Source organism: Crinia signifera, chromosome 9, assembly GCF_055691185.1.
Source record: "Crinia signifera chromosome 9, ASM5569118v1, whole genome shotgun sequence".
In the NCBI taxonomy this organism is placed as follows: domain Eukaryota; kingdom Metazoa; phylum Chordata; class Amphibia; order Anura; family Myobatrachidae; genus Crinia; species Crinia signifera.
Window position 1 is genome coordinate 122,897,096 of NC_139225.1, and position 22,783 is coordinate 122,919,878.

The 22,783-nt window shown below is 36.0% G+C and overlaps 28 non-coding genes across 28 annotated transcripts; all 28 read left to right on the forward strand.

The window, feature by feature from the left end:
* The first annotated feature begins 122 nt into the window (after positions 1-122).
* On the forward strand, positions 123-195 carry TRNAR-UCG (transfer RNA arginine (anticodon UCG)). Its single transcript has one exon. It is a non-coding gene; the product is annotated as a tRNA-Arg (tRNA).
* A 251-nt stretch (positions 196-446) lies between these two features.
* On the forward strand, positions 447-519 carry TRNAR-UCG (transfer RNA arginine (anticodon UCG)). Its single transcript has one exon. It is a non-coding gene; the product is annotated as a tRNA-Arg (tRNA).
* Positions 520-1,439: 920 nt separating this feature from the next.
* TRNAR-UCG (transfer RNA arginine (anticodon UCG)) lies at positions 1,440-1,512 on the forward strand. Its single transcript has one exon. It is a non-coding gene; the product is annotated as a tRNA-Arg (tRNA).
* A 1,069-nt stretch (positions 1,513-2,581) lies between these two features.
* TRNAR-UCG (transfer RNA arginine (anticodon UCG)) lies at positions 2,582-2,654 on the forward strand. The gene has a single exon. It is a non-coding gene; the product is annotated as a tRNA-Arg (tRNA).
* A 252-nt stretch (positions 2,655-2,906) lies between these two features.
* On the forward strand, positions 2,907-2,979 carry TRNAR-UCG (transfer RNA arginine (anticodon UCG)). The gene has a single exon. It is a non-coding gene; the product is annotated as a tRNA-Arg (tRNA).
* Positions 2,980-3,899: 920 nt separating this feature from the next.
* Positions 3,900-3,972, forward strand: TRNAR-UCG (transfer RNA arginine (anticodon UCG)). The gene has a single exon. It is a non-coding gene; the product is annotated as a tRNA-Arg (tRNA).
* A 249-nt stretch (positions 3,973-4,221) lies between these two features.
* TRNAR-UCG (transfer RNA arginine (anticodon UCG)) lies at positions 4,222-4,294 on the forward strand. Its single transcript has one exon. It is a non-coding gene; the product is annotated as a tRNA-Arg (tRNA).
* A 920-nt stretch (positions 4,295-5,214) lies between these two features.
* Positions 5,215-5,287, forward strand: TRNAR-UCG (transfer RNA arginine (anticodon UCG)). Its single transcript has one exon. It is a non-coding gene; the product is annotated as a tRNA-Arg (tRNA).
* A 921-nt stretch (positions 5,288-6,208) lies between these two features.
* Positions 6,209-6,281, forward strand: TRNAR-UCG (transfer RNA arginine (anticodon UCG)). Its single transcript has one exon. It is a non-coding gene; the product is annotated as a tRNA-Arg (tRNA).
* Positions 6,282-6,532: 251 nt separating this feature from the next.
* Positions 6,533-6,605, forward strand: TRNAR-UCG (transfer RNA arginine (anticodon UCG)). Its single transcript has one exon. It is a non-coding gene; the product is annotated as a tRNA-Arg (tRNA).
* Positions 6,606-7,525: 920 nt separating this feature from the next.
* TRNAR-UCG (transfer RNA arginine (anticodon UCG)) lies at positions 7,526-7,598 on the forward strand. Its single transcript has one exon. It is a non-coding gene; the product is annotated as a tRNA-Arg (tRNA).
* A 1,244-nt stretch (positions 7,599-8,842) lies between these two features.
* TRNAR-UCG (transfer RNA arginine (anticodon UCG)) lies at positions 8,843-8,915 on the forward strand. Its single transcript has one exon. It is a non-coding gene; the product is annotated as a tRNA-Arg (tRNA).
* Positions 8,916-9,166: 251 nt separating this feature from the next.
* TRNAR-UCG (transfer RNA arginine (anticodon UCG)) lies at positions 9,167-9,239 on the forward strand. Its single transcript has one exon. It is a non-coding gene; the product is annotated as a tRNA-Arg (tRNA).
* Positions 9,240-11,476: 2,237 nt separating this feature from the next.
* Positions 11,477-11,549, forward strand: TRNAR-UCG (transfer RNA arginine (anticodon UCG)). The gene has a single exon. It is a non-coding gene; the product is annotated as a tRNA-Arg (tRNA).
* A 251-nt stretch (positions 11,550-11,800) lies between these two features.
* Positions 11,801-11,873, forward strand: TRNAR-UCG (transfer RNA arginine (anticodon UCG)). Its single transcript has one exon. It is a non-coding gene; the product is annotated as a tRNA-Arg (tRNA).
* Positions 11,874-13,111: 1,238 nt separating this feature from the next.
* TRNAR-UCG (transfer RNA arginine (anticodon UCG)) lies at positions 13,112-13,184 on the forward strand. Its single transcript has one exon. It is a non-coding gene; the product is annotated as a tRNA-Arg (tRNA).
* A 251-nt stretch (positions 13,185-13,435) lies between these two features.
* TRNAR-UCG (transfer RNA arginine (anticodon UCG)) lies at positions 13,436-13,508 on the forward strand. The gene has a single exon. It is a non-coding gene; the product is annotated as a tRNA-Arg (tRNA).
* A 251-nt stretch (positions 13,509-13,759) lies between these two features.
* On the forward strand, positions 13,760-13,832 carry TRNAR-UCG (transfer RNA arginine (anticodon UCG)). The gene has a single exon. It is a non-coding gene; the product is annotated as a tRNA-Arg (tRNA).
* A 920-nt stretch (positions 13,833-14,752) lies between these two features.
* TRNAR-UCG (transfer RNA arginine (anticodon UCG)) lies at positions 14,753-14,825 on the forward strand. Its single transcript has one exon. It is a non-coding gene; the product is annotated as a tRNA-Arg (tRNA).
* Positions 14,826-17,551: 2,726 nt separating this feature from the next.
* Positions 17,552-17,624, forward strand: TRNAR-UCG (transfer RNA arginine (anticodon UCG)). The gene has a single exon. It is a non-coding gene; the product is annotated as a tRNA-Arg (tRNA).
* A 920-nt stretch (positions 17,625-18,544) lies between these two features.
* On the forward strand, positions 18,545-18,617 carry TRNAR-UCG (transfer RNA arginine (anticodon UCG)). Its single transcript has one exon. It is a non-coding gene; the product is annotated as a tRNA-Arg (tRNA).
* Positions 18,618-18,868: 251 nt separating this feature from the next.
* Positions 18,869-18,941, forward strand: TRNAR-UCG (transfer RNA arginine (anticodon UCG)). The gene has a single exon. It is a non-coding gene; the product is annotated as a tRNA-Arg (tRNA).
* A 251-nt stretch (positions 18,942-19,192) lies between these two features.
* Positions 19,193-19,265, forward strand: TRNAR-UCG (transfer RNA arginine (anticodon UCG)). The gene has a single exon. It is a non-coding gene; the product is annotated as a tRNA-Arg (tRNA).
* A 553-nt stretch (positions 19,266-19,818) lies between these two features.
* TRNAR-UCG (transfer RNA arginine (anticodon UCG)) lies at positions 19,819-19,891 on the forward strand. Its single transcript has one exon. It is a non-coding gene; the product is annotated as a tRNA-Arg (tRNA).
* Positions 19,892-20,142: 251 nt separating this feature from the next.
* On the forward strand, positions 20,143-20,215 carry TRNAR-UCG (transfer RNA arginine (anticodon UCG)). The gene has a single exon. It is a non-coding gene; the product is annotated as a tRNA-Arg (tRNA).
* A 1,238-nt stretch (positions 20,216-21,453) lies between these two features.
* TRNAR-UCG (transfer RNA arginine (anticodon UCG)) lies at positions 21,454-21,526 on the forward strand. Its single transcript has one exon. It is a non-coding gene; the product is annotated as a tRNA-Arg (tRNA).
* Positions 21,527-21,777: 251 nt separating this feature from the next.
* TRNAR-UCG (transfer RNA arginine (anticodon UCG)) lies at positions 21,778-21,850 on the forward strand. The gene has a single exon. It is a non-coding gene; the product is annotated as a tRNA-Arg (tRNA).
* Positions 21,851-22,101: 251 nt separating this feature from the next.
* TRNAR-UCG (transfer RNA arginine (anticodon UCG)) lies at positions 22,102-22,174 on the forward strand. Its single transcript has one exon. It is a non-coding gene; the product is annotated as a tRNA-Arg (tRNA).
* Positions 22,175-22,783: the final 609 nt, after the last annotated feature.

Sequence of the window (22,783 nt, forward strand, 5' to 3'; positions counted from 1 at the left end):
ATGATTGTAACTTTTATGCATCTATGGATTTATGATATATCACATGTTTTATTATCTTAGGTCTTTACATTACACACCAATCATCACAGCTTGGACATAGGGCTGCAGTAAAGGGAGCAGTTGACCGCGTGGCCTAATGGATAAGGCGTCTGACTTCGGATCAGAAGATTGAGGGTTCGAGTCCCTTCGTGGTCGAGTGTGTACAAGTTGTCCATTTTATGCATCTATGGGTAGTTGACGTATTAAGTGTTATGTTATCTTATGGCTCTAAACATCACTGTGTGCATACAAAAAAATATTTTTCTAAATTTAGATGTAGGGTTAATGAATGTAACTTTTATGCATCTATGGATTAATGCCATATCACATGTTAGGTCATCTTAGGTCTCTACAATACACAGCAATCACAACAGCTTGGACATAGGCATGCAGGTAACTGAGCAGTTGACCGCGTGGCCAAATGGATAAGGCGTATGACTTCGGATCAGAAGATTGAGGGTTCGAGTCCCTTCGTGGTCGAGTGTGTACAAGTTGTCCCTTTTATGTATCTATGGGTAGTTGATGTATCACATGTCATGTTAGGTCTCTAAAAATCGCAGCCTGCACATAAAAAATAATTTCCCGATTTTGTGTTCTAAACATTTTAAGTTTTGGAGGTGATCTTTACTGAACAATTTGACTTTCTCTCAAAATCAATAATTAAAATGATTTATTGGATCTTAGGTTGTCACCCAAGTGCTTGTTTTTACAAATGTTTCTTCTCAAATAAAAAATGCAGATGTGTAGTGGTGAGTGACAAACACATTTTAAAAGATTTAGAGGTGGAGCTAATTCCTTTTCTTTTAGCAAATTTGGAATACATTAACATGTGTTGTCCGACGCAAAGTATTTCTATTTCTCAGAAGAGTTCAATTTTATTTAAGAACTTGATGTGGGCATTGCTGAAAAAACAATATGACTTTCTCAGAAAATTAATCAATAAGATTATATTTTGCATCTTGGTTAGTTATCCATAATACATTTTATACCAAACTTTTTTGCAAAGAATGTAAATATTTTTTTACATTGGTATAACTCATACCAAACCTTCCATGGACTACAATTTTGCAATGAGCTGGCTGCTTGGCTTTGAGGATAAGGCGTCTGACTCTGAGATCAGAAGTTTGAGTGTTCAAGTACCTTCGTGGTCAAATGTGTACAGTTTATCCCTCTTATGCATATATGGGAAGTTGATGTATGAAATTTTTTGTTATCTTGAGTCTCTAAACATCATTATGTGCATATAAAAATGTTTTTCTCAATTTGTTCGTATTGTTAATGATTGTAACTTTTATGCATCTATGGATTTATGATATATCACATGTTTTATTATCTTAGGTCTTTACATTACACAGCAAACATCACAGCTTGGACATAGGGCTGCAGTAAAGGGAGCAGTTGACCGCGTGGCCTAATGGATAAGGCGTCTGACTTCGGATCAGAAGATTGAGGGTTCGAGTCCCTTCGTGGTCGAGTGTGTACAAGTTGTCCATTTTATGCATCTATGGGTAGTTGACGTATTAAGTGTTATGTTATCTTATGGCTCTAAACATCACTGTGTGCATACAAAAAAATATTTTTCTCAATTTAGATGTAGGGTTAATGAATGTAACTTTTATGCATCTATGGATTAATGCCATATCACATGTTAGGTCATCTTAGGTCTCTACAATACACAGCAATCACAACAGCTTGGACATAGGCATGCAGGTAAGTGAGCAGTTCACCGCGTGGCCTAATGGATAAGGCGTATGACTTCGGATCAGAAGATTGAGGGTTCGAGTCCCTTCGTGGTCGAGTGTGTACAAGTTGTCCCTTTTATGTATCTATGGGTAGTTGATGTATCACATGTCATGTTAGGTCTCTAAAAATCGCAGCCTGCACATAAAAAATAATTTCCCTATTTTGTGTTCTAAACATTTTAAGTTTTGGAGGTGATCTTTACTGAACAATTTGACTTTCTCTCAAAATCAATAATTAAAATGATTTATTGGATCTTAGGTTGTCACCCAAGTGCTTGTTTTTACAAATGATGTGGGCATTGCTGAAAAAACAATATGACTTTCTCAGAAAATTAATCAATAAGATTATATTTTGCATCTTGGTTAGTTATCCATAATACATTTTATACCAAACTTTTTTGCAAAGAATGTAAATATTTTTTTACATTGGTATAACTCATACCAAACCTTCCATGGACTACAATTTTGCCATGAGCTGGCTGCTTGGCTTTGAGGATAAGGCGTCTGACTCTGAGATCAGAAGTTTGAGTGTTCAAGTACCTTCGTGGTCAAATGTGTACAGTTTATCCCTCTTATGCATATATGGGAAGTCGATGTATGAATTTTTTTGTTATCTTGAGTCTCTAAACATCATTATGTGCATATAAAAATGTTTTTCTCAATTTGTTCGTATTGTTAATGATTGTAACTTTTATGCATCTATGGATTTATGATATATCACATGTTTTATTATCTTAGGTCTTTACATTACACAGCAAACATCACAGCTTGGACATAGGGCTGCAGTAAGGAGAGCAGTTGACCGCGTGGCCTAATGGATAAGGCGTCTGACTTCGGATCAGAAGATTGAGGGTTCGAGTACCTTCGTGGTCGAGTGTGTACAAGTTGTCCATTTTATGCATCTATGGGTAGTTGACGTATTAAGTGTTATGTTATCTTATGGCTCTAAACATCACTGTGTGCATACAAAAAAAATATTTTTCTCAATTTAGATGTAGGGTTAATGATTGTAACTTTTATGCATCTATGGATTAATGCCATATCACATGTTAGGTTATCTTAGGTCTCTACAATACACAGCAATCACAACAGCCTGGACATAGGCATGCAGGTAAGTGAGCAGTTGACCGCGTGGCCTAATGGATAAGGCGTCTGACTTCGGATCAGAAGATTGAGGGTTCGAGTCCCTTCGTGGTCGAGTGTGTACAAGTTGTCCCTTTTATGTATCTATGGGTAGTTGATGTATCACATGTCATGTTAGGTCTCTAAAAATCGCAGCCTGCACATAAAAAATAATTTCCCGATTTTGTGTTCTAAACATTTTAAGTTTTGGAGGTGATCTTTACTGAACAATTTGACTTTCTCTCAAATTCAATAATTAAAATGATTTATTGGATCTTAGTTTGTCACCCAAGTGCTTGTTTTTACAAATGTTTCTTCTCAAATAAAAAATGCAGATGTGTAGTGGTGAGTGACAAACACATTTTAAAAGATTTAGAGGTGGAGCTAATTCCTTTTCTTTTAGCAAATTTGGAATACACTAACATGTGTTGTCCGATGCAAAGTATTTCTATTTCTCAGAAGAGTTCAATTTTATTTAAGAACTTGATGTGGGCATTGCTGAAAAAACAATATGACTTTCTCAGAAAATTAATCAATAAGATTATATTTTGCATCTTGGTTAGTTATCCATAATACATTTTATACCAAACTTTTTTGCAAAGAATGTAAATTTTTTTTACATTGGTATAACTCATACAAAACCTTCCATGGACTACAATTTTGCCATGAGCTGGCTGCTTGGCTTTGAGGATAAGGCGTCTGACTCTGAGATCAGAAGTTTGAGTGTTCAAGTACCTTCGTGGTCAAATGTGTACAGTTTATCCTTCTTATGCATATATGGGTAGTTAATGTATGAATTTTTTTGTTTATCTTGAGTCTCTATACATCATTATGTGCATATAAAAATGTTTTTCTCAATTTGTTCGTATGGTTAATGATTGTAACTTTTATGCATCTATGGATTAATGATATATCACATGTTTTATTATCTTAGGTCTTTACATTACACCCCAAACATCACAGCTTGGACATAGGGCTGCAGTGAAGTGAACAGTTGACCGTGTGGCCTAATGGATAAGGCGTCTGACTTCGGATCAGAAGATTGAGGGTTCGAGTCCCTTCGTGGTCGAGTGTGTACAAGTTGTCCATTTTATGCATCTATGGTTAGTTGACGTATTAAGTGTTATGTTATCTTATGGCTCTAAACATCACTGTGTGCATACAAAAAAATATTTTTCTCAATTTAGATGTAGGGTTAATGATTGTAACTTTTATGCATCTATGGATTAATGCCATATCACGTTAGGTCATCTTAGGTCTCTACAATACACAGCAATTACAACAGCTTGGACATAGGCATGCAGGTTAGTGAGCAGTTGACCGCGTGGCCTAATGGATAAGGCGTCTGACTTCGGATCAGAAGATTGAGGGTTCGAGTTCCTTCGTGGTCGAGTGTGTACAAGTTGTCCCTTTTATGTATCTATGGGTAGTTGATGTATCACATGTCATGTTAGGTCTCTAAAAATCGCAGCCTGCACATAAAAAATAATTTCCCTATTTTGTGTTCTAAACATTTTAAGTTTTGGAGGTGATCTTTACTGAACAATTTGACTTTCTCTCAAAATCAATAATTAAAATGATTTATTGGATCTTAGGTTGTCACCCAAGTGCTTGTTTTTACAAATGTTTCTTCTCAAATAAAAAATGCAGATGTGTAGTGGTGAGTGACAAACACATTTTAAAAGATTTAGAGGTGGAGCTAATTCCTTTTCTTTTAGCAAATTTGGAATACATTAACATGTGTTGTCCGACGCAAAGTATTTCTATTTCTCAGAAGAGTTCAATTTTATTTAAGAACTTAATGTGGGCATTGCTGAAAAAACAATATGACTTTCTCAGAAAATTAATCAATAAGATTGTATTTTGCATCTTGGTTAGTTATCCATAATACATTTTATACCAAACTTTCTTGCAAAGAATGTAAATATTTTTTTTCATTGGTATACCTCATACCAAACCTTCCATGGACTACAATTTTGCCATGAGCTGGCTGCTTGGCTTTGAGGATAAGGCGTCTGACTCTGAGATCAGAAGTTTGAGTGTTCAAGTACCTTCGTGGTCAAATGTGTACAGTTTATCCCTCTTATGCATATATGGGAAGTTGATGTATGAAATTTTTTGTTATCTTTAGTCTCTAAACATCATTATGTGCATATAAAAATGTTTTTCTCAATTTGTTCGTATTGTTAATGATTGTAACTTTTATGCATCTATGGATTTATGATATATCACATGTTTTATTATCTTAGGTCTTTACATTACACAGCAAACATCACAGCTTGGACATAGGCATGCAGGGAAGTGAGCAGTTGACCGCGTGGCCTAATGGATAAGGCGTCTGACTTCGGATCAGAAGATTGAGGGTTCGAGTCCCTTCGTGGTCGAGTGTGTACAAGTTGTCCCTTTTATGTATCTATGGGTAGTTGATGTATCACATGTCATGTTAGGTCTCTAAAAATCGCAGCCTGCACATAAAAAATAATTTCCCGATTTTGTGTTCTAAACATTTTAAGTTTTGGAGGTGATCTTTACTGAACAATTTGACTTTCTCTCAAATTCAATAATTAAAATGATTTATTGGATCTTAGTTTGTCACCCAAGTGCTTGTTTTTACAAATGTTTCTTCTCAAATAAAAAATGCAGATGTGTAGTGGTGAGTGACAAACACATTTTAAAAGATTTAGAGGTGGAGCTAATTCCTTTTCTTTTAGCAAATTTGGAATACACTAACATGTGTTGTCCGATGCAAAGTATTTCTATTTCTCAGAAGAGTTCAATTTTATTTAAGAACTTGATGTGGGCATTGCTGAAAAAACAATATGACTTTCTCAGAAAAGTAATCAATAAGATTATATTTTGCATCTTGGTTAGTTATCCATAATACATTTTATACCAAACTTTTTGGCAAAGAATGTAAATATTTTTTTACATTGGTATAACTCATACAAAACCTTCCATGGACTACAATTTTGCCATAAGCTGGCTGCTTGGCTTTGAGGATAAGGCGTCTGACTCTGAGATCAGAAGTTTGAGTGTTCAAGTACCTTCGTGGTCAAATGTGTACAGTTTATCCTTCTTATGCATATATGGGTAGTTAATGTATGAAATTTTTTGTTTATCTTGAGTCTCTAAACATCATTATGTGCATATAAAAATGTTTTTCTCAATTTGTTCGTATGGTTAATGATTGTAACTTTTATGCATCTATGGATTAATGATATATCACATGTTTTATTATCTTAGGTCTTTACATTACACCCCAAACATCACAGCTTGGACATAGGGCTGCAGTAAAGTGATTAGTTGACCGTGTGGCCTAATGGATAAAGCGTCTGACTTCGGATCAGAAGATTGAGGGTTCGAGTCCCTTCGTGGTCGAGTGTGTACAAGTTGTCCATTTTATGCATCTATGGGTAGTTGACGTATTAAGTGTTATGTTATCTTATGGCTCTAAACATCACTGTGTGCATACAAAAAAATATTTTTCTCAATTTAGATGTAGGGTTAATGATTGTAACTTTTATGCATCTATGGATTAATGCCATATCACATGTTAGGTCATCTTAGGTCTCTACAATACACAGCAATCACAACAGCTTGGACATAGGCATGCAGGTAAGTGAGCAGTTGACCGCGTGGCCTAATGGATAAGGCGTATGACTTCGGATCAGAAGATTGAGGGTTCGAGTCCCTTCGTGGTCGAGTGTGTACAAGTTGTCCCTTTTATGTATCTATGGGTATTTGATGTATCACATGTCATGTTAGGTCTCTAAAAATCGCAGCCTGCACATAAAAAATAATTTCCCAATTTTGTGTTCTAAACATTTTAAGTTTTGGAGGTGATCTTTACTGAACAATTTGACTTTCTCTCAAAATCAATAATTAAAATGATTTATTGGATCTTAGGTTGTCACCCAAGTGCTTGTTTTTACAAATGTTTCTTCTCAAATAAAAAATGCAGATGTGTAGTGGTGAGTGACAAACACATTTTAAAAGATTTAGTTGTGGAGCTAATTCCTTTTCTTTTAGTAAATTTGGAATACATTAACATGTGTTGTCCGACGCAAAGTATTTCTATTTCTCAGAAGAGTTCAATTTTATTTAAGAACTTGATGTGGGCATTGCTGAAAAAACAATATGACTTTCTCAGAAAATTAATCAATAAGATTATATTTTGCATCTTGGTTAGTTATCCATAATACATTTTATACCAAACTTTTTTGCAAAGAATGTAAATATTTTTTTACATTGGTATAACTCATACCAATCCTTCCATGGACTACAAATTTGTCATGAGCTGGGTGCTTGGCTTTGAGGATAAGGCGTCTGACTCTGAGATCAGAAGTTTGAGTGTTCAAGTACCTTCGTGGTCAAATGTGTACAGTTTATCCCTCTTATGCATATATGGGAAGTTGATGTATGAAATTTTTTGTTATCTTGAGTCTCTAAACATCATTATGTGCATATAAAAATGTTTTTCTCAATTTATTCGTATTGTTAATGATTGTAACTTTTATGCATCTATGGATTTATGATATATCACATGTTTTATTATCTTAGGTCTTTACATTACACAGCAAACATCACAGCTTGGACATAGGGCTGCAGTAAAGGGAGCAGTTGACCGCGTGGCATAATGGATAAGGCGTCTGACTTCGGATCAGAAGATTGAGGGTTCGAGTCCCTTCGTGGTCGAGTGTGTACAAGTTGTCCATTTTATGCATCTATGGGTAGTTGACGTATTAAGTGTTATGTTATCTTATGGCTCTAAACATCACTGTGTGCATACAAAAAAATATTTTTCTCAATTTAGATGTAGGGTTAATGAATGTAACTTTTATGCATCTATGGATTAATGCCATATCACATGTTAGGTCATCTTAGGTCTATACAATACACAGCAATCACAACAGCTTGGACATAGGCATGGAGGTAAGTGAGCAGTTGACCGCGTGGCCTAATGGATAAGGCGTATGACTTTGGATCAGAAGATTGAGGGTTCGAGTCCCTTCGTGATCGAGTGTGTACAAGTTGTCCCTTTTATGTATCTATGGGTAGTTGATGTATCACATGTCATGTTAGGTCTCTAAAAATCGCAGCCTGCACATAAAAAATAATTTCCCTATTTTGTGTTCTAAACATTTTAAGTTTTGGAGGTGATCTTTACTGAACAATTTGACTTTCTCTCAAAATCAATAATTAAAATGATTTATTGGATCTTAGGTTGTCACCCAAGTGCTTGTTTTTACAAATGTTTCTTCTCAAATAAAAAATGCAGATGTGTAGTGGTGAGTGACAAACACATTTTAAAAGATTTAGTTGTGGAGCTAATTCCTTTTCTTTTAGTAAATTTGGAATACATTAACATGTGTTGTCCGACGCAAAGTATTTCTATTTCTCAGAAGAGTTCAATTTTATTTAAGAACTTGATGTGGGCATTGCTAAAAAAACAATATGACTTTCTCAGAAAATTAATCAATAAGATTATATTTTGCATCTTGGTTAGTTATCCATAATACATTTTATACCAAACTTTTTTGCAAAGAATGTAAATATTTTTTTACATTGGTATAACTCATACCAATCCTTCCATGGACTACAATTTTGTCATGAGCTGGGTGCTTGGCTTTGAGGATAAGGCGTCTGACTCTGAGATCAGAAGTTTGAGTGTTCAAGTACCTTCGTGGTCAAATGTGTACAGTTTATCCCTCTTATGCATATATGGGAAGTTGATGTATGAAATTTTTTGTTATCTTAAGTCTCTAAACATCATTATGTGCATATAAAAATGTTTTTCTCAATTTATTCGTATTGTTAATGATTGTAACTTTTATGCATCTATGGATTTATGATATATCACATGTTTTATTATCTTAGGTCTTTACATTACACAGCAAACATCACAGCTTGGACATAGGGCTGCAGTAAAGGGAGCAGTTGACCGCGTGGCTTAATGGATAAGGCGCCTGACTTCGGATCAGAAGATTGAGGGTTCGAGTCCCTTCGTGGTCGAGTGTGTACAAGTTGTCCATTTTATGCATCTATGGGTAGTTGACGTATTAAGTGTTATGTTATCTTATGGCTCTAAACATCACTGTGTGCATACAAAAAAATATTTTTCTCAATTTAGATGTAGGGTTAATGATTGTAACTTTTATGCATCTATGGATTAATGCCATATCACATGTTAGGTCATCTTAGGTCTCTACAATACACAGCAATCACAACAGCTTGGACATAGGCATGCAGGTAAGTGAGCAGTTGACCGCGTGGCCTAATGGATAAGGCGTATGACTTCGGATCAGAAGATTGAGGGTTCGAGTCCCTTCGTGGTCGAGTGTGTACAAGTTGTCCCTTTTATGTATCTATGGGTATTTGATGTATCACATGTCATGTTAGGTCTCTAAAAATCGCAGCCTGCACATAAAAAATAATTTCCCAATTTTGTGTTCTAAACATTTTAAGTTTTGGAGGTGATCTTTACTGAACAATTTGACTTTCTCTCAAAATCAATAATTAAAATGATTTATTGGATCTTAGGTTGTCACCCAAGTGCTTGTTTTTACAAATGTTTCTTCTCAAATAAAAAATGCAGATGTGTAGTGGTGAGTGACAAACACATTTTAAAAGATTTAGTTGTGGAGCTAATTCCTTTTCTTTTAGTAAATTTGGAATACATTAACATGTGTTGTCCGACGCAAAGTATTTCTATTTCTCAGAAGAGTTCAATTTTATTTAAGAACTTGATGTGGGCATTGCTGAAAAAACAATATGACTTTCTCAGAAAATTAATCAATAAGATTATATTTTGCATCTTGGTTAGTTATCCATAATACATTTTATACCAAACTTTTTTGCAAAGAATGTAAATATTTTTTTACATTGGTATAACTCATACCAATCCTTCCATGGACTACAAATTTGTCATGAGCTGGGTGCTTGGCTTTGAGGATAAGGCGTCTGACTCTGAGATCAGAAGTTTGAGTGTTCAAGTACCTTCGTGGTCAAATGTGTACAGTTTATCCCTCTTATGCATATATGGGAAGTTGATGTATGAAATTTTTTGTTATCTTGAGTCTCTAAACATCATTATGTGCATATAAAAATGTTTTTCTCAATTTATTCGTATTGTTAATGATTGTAACTTTTATGCATCTATGGATTTATGATATATCACATGTTTTATTATCTTAGGTCTTTACATTACACAGCAAACATCACAGCTTGGACATAGGGCTGCAGTAAAGGGAGCAGTTGACCGCGTGGCATAATGGATAAGGCGTCTGACTTCGGATCAGAAGATTGAGGGGTCGAGTCCCTTCGTGGTCGAGTGTGTACAAGTTGTCCATTTTATGCATCTATGGGTAGTTGACGTATTAAGTGTTATGTTATCTTATGGCTCTAAACATCACTGTGTGCATACAAAAAAATATTTTTCTCAATTTAGATGTAGGGTTAATGAATGTAACTTTTATGCATCTATGGATTAATGCCATATCACATGTTAGGTCATCTTAGGTCTATACAATACACAGCAATCACAACAGCTTGGACATAGGCATGGAGGTAAGTGAGCAGTTGACCGCGTGGCCTAATGGATAAGGCGTATGACTTTGGATCAGAAGATTGAGGGTTCGAGTCCCTTCGTGATCGAGTGTGTACAAGTTGTCCCTTTTATGTATCTATGGGTAGTTGATGTATCACATGTCATGTTAGGTCTCTAAAAATCGCAGCCTGCACATAAAAAATAATTTCCCTATTTTGTGTTCTAAACATTTTAAGTTTTGGAGGTGATCTTTACTGAACAATTTGACTTTCTCTCAAAATCAATAATTAAAATGATTTATTGGATCTTAGGTTGTCACCCAAGTGCTTGTTTTTACAAATGTTTCTTCTCAAATAAAAAATGCAGATGTGTAGTGGTGAGTGACAAACACATTTTAAAAGATTTAGTTGTGGAGCTAATTCCTTTTCTTTTAGTAAATTTGGAATACATTAACATGTGTTGTCCGACGCAAAGTATTTCTATTTCTCAGAAGAGTTCAATTTTATTTAAGAACTTGATGTGGGCATTGCTAAAAAAACAATATGACTTTCTCAGAAAATTAATCAATAAGATTATATTTTGCATCTTGGTTAGTTATCCATAATACATTTTATACCAAACTTTTTTGCAAAGAATGTAAATATTTTTTTACATTGGTATAACTCATACCAATCCTTCCATGGACTACAATTTTGTCATGAGCTGGGTGCTTGGCTTTGAGGATAAGGCGTCTGACTCTGAGATCAGAAGTTTGAGTGTTCAAGTACCTTCGTGGTCAAATGTGTACAGTTTATCCCTCTTATGCATATATGGGAAGTTGATGTATGAAATTTTTTGTTATCTTAAGTCTCTAAACATCATTATGTGCATATAAAAATGTTTTTCTCAATTTATTCGTATTGTTAATGATTGTAACTTTTATGCATCTATGGATTTATGATATATCACATGTTTTATTATCTTAGGTCTTTACATTACACAGCAAACATCACAGCTTGGACATAGGGCTGCAGTAAAGGGAGCAGTTGACCGCGTGGCTTAATGGATAAGGCGCCTGACTTCGGATCAGAAGATTGAGGGTTCGAGTCCCTTCGTGGTCGAGTGTGTACAAGTTGTCCATTTTATGCATCTATGGGTAGTTGACGTATTAAGTGTTATGTTATCTTATGGCTCTAAACATCACTGTGTGCATACAAAAAAATATTTTTCTCAATTTAGATGTAGGGTTAATGATTGTAACTTTTATGCATCTATGGATTAATGCCATATCACATGTTAGGTCATCTTAGGTCTCTACAATACACAGCAATCACAACAGCTTGGACATAGGCATGCAGGTAAGTGAGCAGTTGACCGCGTGGCCTAATGGATAAGGCGTCTGACTTCGGATCAGAAGATTGAGGGTTTGAGTCCCTTCGTGGTCGAGTGTGTACAAGTTGTCCCTTTTATGTATCTATGGGTGGTTGATGTATCACATGTCATGTTAGGTCTCTAAAAATCGCAGCCTGCACATAAAAAATAATTTCCCGATTTTGTGTTCTAAACATTTTAAGTTTTGGAGGTGATCTTTACTGAACAATTTGACTTTCTCTCAAATTCAATAATTAAAATGATTTATTGGATCTTAGGTTGTCACCCAAGTGCTTGTTTTTACAAATGTTTCTTCTCAAATAAAAAATGCAGATGTGTAGTGGTGAGTGACAAACACATTTTAAAAGATTTAGAGGTGGAGCTAATTCCTTTTCTTTTAGCAAATTTGGAATTTATGTATCTATGGGTATTTGATGTATCACATGTCATGTTAGGTCTCTAAAAATCGCAGCCTGCACATAAAAAATAATTTCCCTATTTTGTGTTCTAAACATTTTAAGTTTTGGAGGTGATCTTTACTGAACAATTTGACTTTCTCTCAAAATCAATAATTAAAATGATTTATTGGATCTTAGGTTGTCACCCAAGTGCTTGTTTTTACAAATGTTTCTTCTCAAATAAAAAATGCAGATGTGTAGTGGTGAGTGACAAACACATTTTAAAAGATTTAGTTGTGGAGCTAATTCCTTTTCTTTTAGTAAATTTGGAATACATTAACATGTGTTGTCCGACGCAAAGTATTTCTATTTCTCAGAAGAGTTCAATTTTATTTAAGAACTTGATGTGGGCATTGCTGAAAAAACAATATGACTTTCTCAGAAAATTAATCAATAAGATTATATTTTGCATCTTGGTTAGTTATCCATAATACATTTTATACCAAACTTTTTTGCAAAGAATGTAAATATTTTTTTACATTGGTATAACTCATACCAATCCTTCCATGGACTACAATTTTGTCATGAGCTGGGTGCTTGGCTTTGAGGATAAGGCGTCTGACTCTGAGATCAGAAGTTTGAGTGTTCAAGTACCTTCGTGGTCAAATGTGTACAGTTTATCCCTCTTATGCATATATGGGAAGTTGATGTATGAAATTTTTTGTTATCTTGAGTCTCTAAACATTATTATGTGCATATAAAAATGTTTTTCTCAATTTATTCGTATTGTTAATGATTGTAACTTTTATGCATCTATGGATTTATGATATATCACATGTTTTATTATCTTAGGTCTTTACATTACACAGCAAACATCACAGCTTGGACATAGGGCTGCAGTAAAGGGAGCAGTTGACCGCGTGGCCTAATGGATAAGGCGTCTGACTTCGGATCAGAAGATTGAGGGTTCGAGTCCCTTCGTGGTCGAGTGTGTACAAGTTGTCCATTTTATGCATCTATGGGTAGTTGACGTATTAAGTGTTATGTTATCTTATGGCTCTAAACATCACTGTGTGCATACAAAAAAATATTTTTCTCAATTTAGATGTAGGGTTAATGATTGTAACTTTTATGCATCTATGGATTAATGCCATATCACATGTTAGGTCATCTTAGGTCTCTACAATACACAGCAATCACAACAGCTTGGACATAGGCATGCAGGTAAGTGAGCAGTTGACCGCGTGGCCTAATGGATAAGGCGTCTGACTTCGGATCAGAAGATTGAGGGTTCAAGTACCTTCGTGGTCGAGTGTGTACAAGTTGTCCATTTTATGCATCTATGGGTAGTTGACGTATTAAGTGTTATGTTATCTTATGGCTCTAAACATCACTGTGTGCATACAAAAAAATATTTTTCTCAATTTAGATGTAGGGTTAATGAATGTAACTTTTATGCATCTATGGATTAATGCCATATCACATGTTAGGTCATCTTAGGTCTATACAATACACAGCAATCACAACAGCTTGGACATAGGCATGCAGGTAAGTGAGCAGTTGACCGCGTGGCCTAATGGATAAGGCGTATGACTTCGGATCAGAAGATTGAGGGTTCGAGTCCCTTCGTGGTCGAGTGTGTACAAGTTGTCCCTTTTATGTATCTATGGGTAGTTGATGTATCACATGTCATGTTAGGTCTCTAAAAATCGCAGCCTGCACATAAAAAATAATTTCCCTATTTTGTGTTCTAAACATTTTAAGTTTTGGAGGTGATCTTTACTGAATAATTTGACTTTCTCTCAAAATCAATAATTAAAATGATTTATTGGATCTTAGGTTGTCACCCAAGTGCTTGTTTTTACAAATGTTTCTTCTCAAATAAAAAATGCAGATGTGTAGTGGTGAGTGACAAACACATTTTAAAAGATTTAGTTGTGGAGCTAATTCCTTTTCTTTTAGTAAATTTGGAATACATTAACATGTGTTGTCCGACGCAAAGTATTTCTATTTCTCAGAAGAGTTCAATTTTATTTAAGAACTTGATGTGGGCATTGCTGAAAAAACAATATGACTTTCTCAGAAAATTAATCAATAAGATTATATTTTGCATCTTGGTTAGTTATCCATAATACATTTTATACCAAACTTTTTTGCAAAGAATGTAAATATTTTTTTACATTGGTATAACTCATACCAATCCTTCCATGGACTACAATTTTGTCATGAGCTGGGTGCTTGGCTTTGAGGATAAGGCGTCTGACTCTGAGATCAGAAGTTTGAGTGTTCAAGTACCTTCGTGGTCAAATGTGTACAGTTTATCCCTCTTATGCATATATGGGAAGTTGATGTATGAAATTTTTTGTTATCTTGAGTCTCTAAACATCATTATGTGCATATAAAAATGTTTTTCTCAATTTATTCGTATTGTTAATGATTGTAACTTTTATGCATCTATGGATTTATGATATATCACATGTTTTATTATCTTAGGTCTTTTTATTACACCCCAAACATCACAGCTTGGACATAGGGCTGCAGTAAAGTGAACAGTTGACCGTGTGGCCTAATGGATAAGGCGTCTGACTTCGGATCAGAAGATTGAGGGTTCGAGTCCCTTCGTGGTCGAGTGTGTACAAGTTGTCCATTTTATGCATCTATGGGTAGTTGACGTATTAACCCCTTCACGACATTTGACGTATATATACGTCATGGTCGGGAAGTACTTCCCGACCGTTGACGTATATATACGTCATGACTTCTAACTGTCACTGCGTCTAGAGACGCAGTGACAGTTAGGTGATGTCTGCTGTCCCTGACAGCAGACATCCCCCCTCGTCGCCCAGGGGGGGCAGGGGTGCCCCCCCCGGTCGGCGATCGCTGTGATTGGCTGTTCAAATCTGAACAGTCAATCACAGCGTTTCCTGTGTTACCGGCGGCTAAGCCGCTCGGTAACACAGAAAACGGTGGTGATCGGTGCAGCACCGATCACCACCGAGCGGCAGCACCCCCCTCCCACCCGCCGGGCACTCACCCGGCAGCAGCAGCAGCTCCCCCGGCTCCACCGCTACGTGCGGAGCGCACGCTGCGCTCCCCTCCTCCCCCCTCCCCCCCGCAGCAGCAGCAGCATCATGCTGCTGCTGGAAAAGTTAAAAATAAAATAAAATAAAAAATAATGTGCAAATGTGTATATATATATATATATATATATATACACACACATATATATATATATATATATGTGTGTGTATATATATGTATATATATGTATATATATATATATATACACACATATATATATATATATATATATATATGTGTGTGTGTGTGTGTGTGTGTGTGTGTGTGTGTGTGCGTATACCGCACCGATCACCAACGATCGCCAGCCCCCCCCCCCTCCCACCCGGCAGCCCCCCTCCCTCCCACCCACCCGGCTGCCGCAGCGCCAGCACCCCTCCCACCCCCCCGCCAGCCGCAGCGCCAGCCCCCCTCCCAAAGCTGGTGACCAAAATGGGGTCACTTGTGGGGGGGTTCCACTGTATTGGTGCTTCGGGGGTCTTGCTAATGCGACATAGCACCCGCCATTCATTCCACCACCAAAAATCACTCCTTCCCTTCTGAGTCCTGCCATGCACCCAACTGGTATTTTTTGGTCACATGTGAGGCATTGCCGTACCCGGGAGAAATTGGGGCACAGATTTTGGGGTGCTTTGTCTCCTTCATTCCTTGTGAAAATTAAAAATTTTGAGCCAGAACTGCATTTTTGTGTAAAAAATTAAATTTTTTTACACAAAAATGCAGATCTGGCTCAAAATTTTTCATTTTCACAAGGAATGAAGGAGACAAAGCACCCCAAAATCTGTGCCCCAATTTCTCCCGGGTACGGCAATGCCTCACATGTGACCAAAAAATACCAGTTGGGTGCATGGCAGGACTCAGAAGGGAAGGAGTGATTTTTGGATTTTGCAGCACAGATTCTGGTTGAATGACCCCCGAAACACCCATACAGTGGAACCCCCCCACAAGTGACCCCATTTTGCAAACTACACCCCTCAGGGAATTCATCTAGGGGTATAGAGTACATTTCAAACCCCCCGAGGTTTCACCAATTTTGATACAACTGAGCTGTGAAAATGAAAAATTAATTTTTTTCATTTTCACTACCCAGTTGTACCACAATTGGTGAAACCTCGGGGGGTTTGAAATGTACTCTATACCCCTAGATGAATTCCCTGAGGGGTGTAGTTTGCAAAATGGGGTCACTTGTGGGGCGGTTCCTAACTTTTAGCATCTTATGGTGCCTAGAAACCTACATGGTGCCTAAAAAATAATCTCATAAAAAGGAGGCTCCAAAATCAAGTAGGTGCTCCTTCTATTATGAAGCCTGTGGTTTGGTCACCGTGCACACTAGGGCCACATATAGGATATTTATGAAAACCAAAGAATTGGGGGAATCAATTTTTAGTCACATTTCTCTAGAAAAATGTACTGTATTTGTTAGAAAAATGTATTAAAATTGAAACTCTGCAAAAAAAATGAAATTTTGAAATTTCACCTACACTTTGTTTTAATTCCTGTGAAACACCTAAAGGGTTAACAAACTTCCAAAATGCTGTTTTGAATACTGTGAGGGGTGCAGTTTTTGAAATGGCATCATTTATGGGGGTGTCTCACATACAAGTCCCTCAAAGTCACATCAAAACTGACCTGGTCCCTAAAAAAATCAGAGTTTGAAATTTTCTTGAAAATTTGAGAATTTGCTAGTCATATTTGAAGCCTCCTAGTGTCCAAAAAAATGAAAAGGGGGTTGAAATAATGATTGCAACATAAAGTAGACATATGGTCTTTGTTAGTTATTAACTATTTTGAGTGGTATGATTATTTGTCTCACAAGCAGAAAATGTGACATTTTGCATATTGCTAAATTTTCCATTTTTTCACGATATTTTGGTATTTTTCACAAAAAAACACAGACTGTATCGACCAAAATTTACCACTAACTTGAAGTACAATGTGTCACGAGAAAACAATCTCAAAATCACTGGGATAAGTAAAAGCAAAAAAAAGTTATCCCCACTTAAGTGAGACATGTCAGATTTGAAAAAAAGGGCTCTGTCATGAAGGCACAAACTGGCTCTGTCATGAAGGGGTTAAGTGTTATGTTATCTTATGGCTCTAAACATCACTGTGTGCATACAAAAAAATATTTTTCTCAATTTAGATGTAGGGTTAATGATTGTAACTTTTATGCATCTATGGATTAATGCCATATCACATGTTTGGTCATCTTAGGTCTCTACAATACACAGCAATCACAACAGCTTGGACATAGGCATGCAGGTAAGTGAGCAGTTGACCGCGTGGCCTAATGGATAAGGCGTCTGACTTCGGATCAGAAGATTGAGGGTTCGAGTCCCTTCGTGGTCGAGTGTGTACAAGTTGTCCCTTTTATGTATCTATGGGTGGTTGATGTATCACATGTCATGTTAGGTCTCTAAAAATCGCAGCCTGCACATAAAAAATAATTTCCCTATTTTGTGTTCTAAACATTTTAAGTTTTGGAGGTGATCTTTACTGAACAATTTGACTTTCTCTCAAAATCAATAATTAAAATGATTTATTGGATCTTAGGTTGTCACCCAAGTGCTTGTTTTTCCAAATGTTTCTTCTCAAATAAAAAATGCAGATGTGTAGTGGTGAGTGACAAACACATTTTAAAAGATTTAGTTGTGGAGCTAATTCCTTTTCTTTTAGTAAATTTGGAATACATTAACATGTGTTGTCCGACGCAAAGTATTTCTATTTCTCAGAAGAGTTCAATTTTATTTAAGAACTTGATGTGGGCATTGCTGAAAAAACAATATGACTTTCTCAGAAAATTAATCAATAAGATTATATTTTGCATCTTGGTTAGTTATCCATAATACATTTTATACCAAACTTTTTTGCAAAGAATGTAAATATTTTTTTACATTGGTATAACTCATACCAATCCTTCCATGGACTACAATTTTGTCATGAGCTGGGTGCTTGGCTTTGAGGCTAAGGCGTCTGACTCTGAGATCAGAAGTTTGAGTGTTCAAGTACCTTCGTGGTCAAATGTGTACAGTTTATCCCTCTTATGCATATATGGGAAGTTGATGTATGAAATTTTTTGTTATCTTGAGTCTCTAAACATCATTATGTGCATATAAAAATGTTTTTCTCAATTTATTCGTATTGTTAATGATTGTAACTTTTATGCATCTATGGATTTATGATATATCACATGTTTTATTATCTTAGGTCTTTACATTACACAGCAAACATCACAGCTTGGACATAGGGCTGCAGTAAAGGGAGCAGTTGACCGCGTGGCCTAATGGATAAGGCGTCTGACTTCGGATCAGAAGATTGAGGGTTCGAGTCCCTTCGTGGTCGAGTGTGTACAAGTTGTCCATTTTATGCATCTATGGGTAGTTGACGTATTAAGTGTTATGTTATCTTATGGCTCTAAACATCACTGTGTGCATACAAAAAAATATTTTTCTCAATTTAGATGTAGGGTTAATGATTGTAACTTTTATGCATCTATGGATTAATGCCATATCACATGTTAGGTCATCTTAGGTCTCTACAATACACAGCAATCACAACAGCTTGGACATAGGCATGCAGGTAAGTGAGCAGTTGACCGCGTGGCCTAATGGATAAGGCGTCTGACTTCGGATCAGAAGATTGAGGGTTCGAGTCCCTTCGTGGTCGAGTGTGTACAAGTTGTCCATTTTATGCATCTATGGGTAGTTGACGTATTAAGTGTTATGTTATCTTATGGCTCTAAACATCACTGTGTGCATACAAAAAAATATTTTTCTCAATTTAGATGTAGGGTTAATGAATGTAACTTTTATGCATCTATGGATTAATGCCATATCACATGTTAGGTCATCTTAGGTCTATACAATACACAGCAATCACAACAGCTTGGACATAGGCATGCAGGTAAGTGAGCAGTTGACCGTGTGGCCTAATGGATAAGGCGTATGACTTCGGATCAGAAGATTGAGGGTTCGAGTCCCTTCGTGGTCGAGTGTGTACAAGTTGTCCCTTTTATGTATCTATGGGTAGTTGATGTATCACATTGCTGAAAAAACAATATGACTTTCTCAGAAAATTAATCAATAAGATTATATTTTGCATCTTGGTTAGTTATCCATAATACATTTTATACCAAACTTTTTTGCAAAGAATGTAAATATTTTTTTACATTGGTATAACTCATACCAATCCTTCCATGGACTACAATTTTGTCATGAGCTGGGTGCTTGGCTTTGAGGATAAGGCGTCTGACTCTGAGATCAGAAGTTTGAGTGTTCAAGTACCTTCGTGGTCAAATGTGTACAGTTTATCCCTCTTATGCATATATGGGAAGTTGATGTATGAAATTTTTTGTTATCTTGAGTCTCTAAACATCATTATGTGCATATAAAAATGTTTTTCTCAATTTATTCGTATTGTTAATGATTGTAACTTTTATGCATCTATGGATTTATGATATATCACATGTTTTATTATCTTAGGTCTTTACATTACACAGCAAACATCACAGCTTGGACATAGGGCTGCACTAAAGGGAGCAGTTGACCGCGTGGCTTAATGGATAAGGCGTCTGACTTCGGATCAGAAGATTGAGGGTTCGAGTCCCTTCGTGGTCAAGTGTGTACAAGCTGTCCATTTTATGCATCTATGGGTAGTTGACGTATTAAGTGTTATGTTATCTTATGGCTCTAAACATCACTGTGTGCATACAAAAAAATATTTTTCTCAATTTAGATGTAGGGTTAATGATTGTAACTTTTATGCATCTATGGATTAATGCCATATCACATGTTAGGTCATCTTAGGTCTCTACAATACACAGCAATCACAACAGCTTGGACATAGGCATGCAGGTAAGTGATCAGTTGACCGCGTGGCCTAATGGATAAGGCGTCTGACTTCGGATCAGAAGATTGAGGGTTCGAGTCCCTTCGTGGTCGAGTGTGTACAAGTTGTCCCTTTTATGTATCTATGGGTGGTTGATGTATCACATGTCATGTTAGGTCTCTAAAAATCGCAGCCTGCACATAAAAAATAATTTCCCGATTTTGTGTTCTAAACATTTTAAGTTTTGGAGGTGATCTTTACTGAACAATTTGACTTTCTCTCAAATTCAATAATTAAAATGATTTATTGGATCTTAGGTTGTCACCCAAGTGCTTGTTTTTACAAATGTTTCTTCTCAAATAAAAAATGCAGATGTGTAGTGGTGATTGACAAACACATTTTAAAAGATTTAGAGGTGGAGCTAATTCCTTTTCTTTTAGCAAATTTGGAATTTATGTATCTATGGGTATTTGATGTATCACATGTCATGTTAGGTCTCTAAAAATCGCAGCCTGCACATAAAAAATAATTTCCCTATTTTGTGTTCTAAACATTTTAAGTTTTGGAGGTGATCTTTACTGAACAATTTGACTTTCTCTCAAAATCAATAATTAAAATGATTTATTGGATCTTAGGTTGTCACCCAAGTGCTTGTTTTTCCAAATGTTTCTTCTCAAATAAAAAATGCAGATGTGTAGTGGTGAGTGACAAACACATTTTAAAAGATTTAGTTGTGGAGCTAATTCCTTTTCTTTTAGTAAATTTGGAATACATTAACATGTGTTGTCTGACGCAAAGTATTTCTATTTCTCAGAAGAGTTCAATTTTATTTAAGAACTTGATGTGGGCATTGCTGAAAAAACAATATGACTTTCTCAGAAAATTAATCAATAAGATTATATTTTGCATCTTGGTTAGTTATCCATAATACATTTTATACCAAACTTTTTTGCAAAGAATGTAAATATTTTTTTACATTGGTATAACTCATACCAATCCTTCCATGGACTACAATTTTGTCATGAGCTGGGTGCTTGGCTTTGAGGATAAGGCGTCTGACTCTGAGATCAGAAGTTTGAGTGTTCAAGTACCTTCGTGGTCAAATGTGTACAGTTTATCCCTCTTATGCATATATGGGAAGTTGATGTATGAAATTTTTTGTTATCTTGAGTCTCTAAACATCATTATGTGCATATAAAAATGTTTTTCTCAATTTATTCGTATTGTTAATGATTGTAACTTTTATGCATCTATGGATTTATGATATATCACATGTTTTATTATCTTAGGTCTTTACATTACACAGCAAACATCACAGCTTGGACATAGGGCTGCAGTAAAGGGAGCAGTTGACCGCGTGGCCTAATGGATAAGGCGTCTGACTTCGGATCAGAAGATTGAGGGTTCGAGTCCCTTCGTGGTCGAGTGTGTACAAGTTGTCCATTTTATGCATCTATGGGTAGTTGACGTATTAAGTGTTATGTTATCTTATGGCTCTAAACATCACTGTGTGCATACAAAAAAATATTTTTCTCAATTTAGATGTAGGGTTAATGATTGTAACTTTTATGCATCTATGGATTAATGCCATATCACATGTTAGGTCATCTTAGGTCTCTACAATACACAGCAATCACAACAGCTTGGACATAGGCATGCAGGTAAGTGAGCAGTTGACCGCGTGGCCTAATGGATAAGGCGTCTGACTTCGGATCAGAAGATTGAGGGTTCGAGTCCCTTCGTGGTCGAGTGTGTACAAGTTGTCCATTTTATGCATCTATGGGTAGTTGACGTATTAAGTGTTATGTTATCTTATGGCTCTAAACATCACTGTGTGCATACAAAAAAATATTTTTCTCAATTTAGATGTAGGGTTAATGAATGTAACTTTTATGCATCTATGGATTAATGCCATATCACATGTTAGGTCATCTTAGGTCTATACAATACACAGCAATCACAACAGCTTGGACATAGGCATGCAGGTAAGTGAGCAGTTGACCGCGTGGCCTAATGGATAAGGCGTATGACTTCGGATCAGAAGATTGAGGGTTCGAGTCCCTTCGTGGTCGAGTGTGTAAAAGTTGTCCCTTTTATGTATCTATGGGTAGTTGATGTATCACATGTCATGTTAGGTCTCTAAAAATCGCAGCCTGCACATAAAAAATAATTTCCCTATTTTGTGTTCTAAACATTTTAAGTTTTGGAGGTGATCTTTACTGAACAATTTGACTTTCTCTCAAAATCAATAATTAAAATGATTTATTGGATCTTAGGTTGTCACCCAAGTGCTTGTTTTTACAAATGTTTCTTCTCAAATAAAAAATGCAGATGTGTAGTGGTGAGTGACAAACACATTTTAAAAGATTTAGTTGTGGAGCTAATTCCTTTTCTTTTAGTAAATTTGGAATACATTAACATGTGTTGTCCGATGCAAAGTATTTCTATTTCTCAGAAGAGTTCAATTTTATTTAAGAACTTGATGTGGGCATTGCTGAAAAAACAATATGACTTTCTCAGAAAATTAATCAATAAGATTATATTTTGCATCTTGGTTAGTTATCCATAATACATTTTATACCAAACTTTTTTGCAAAGAATGTAAATATTTTTTTACATTGGTATAACTCATACCAATCCTTCCATGGACTACAATTTTGTCATGAGCTGGGTGCTTGGCT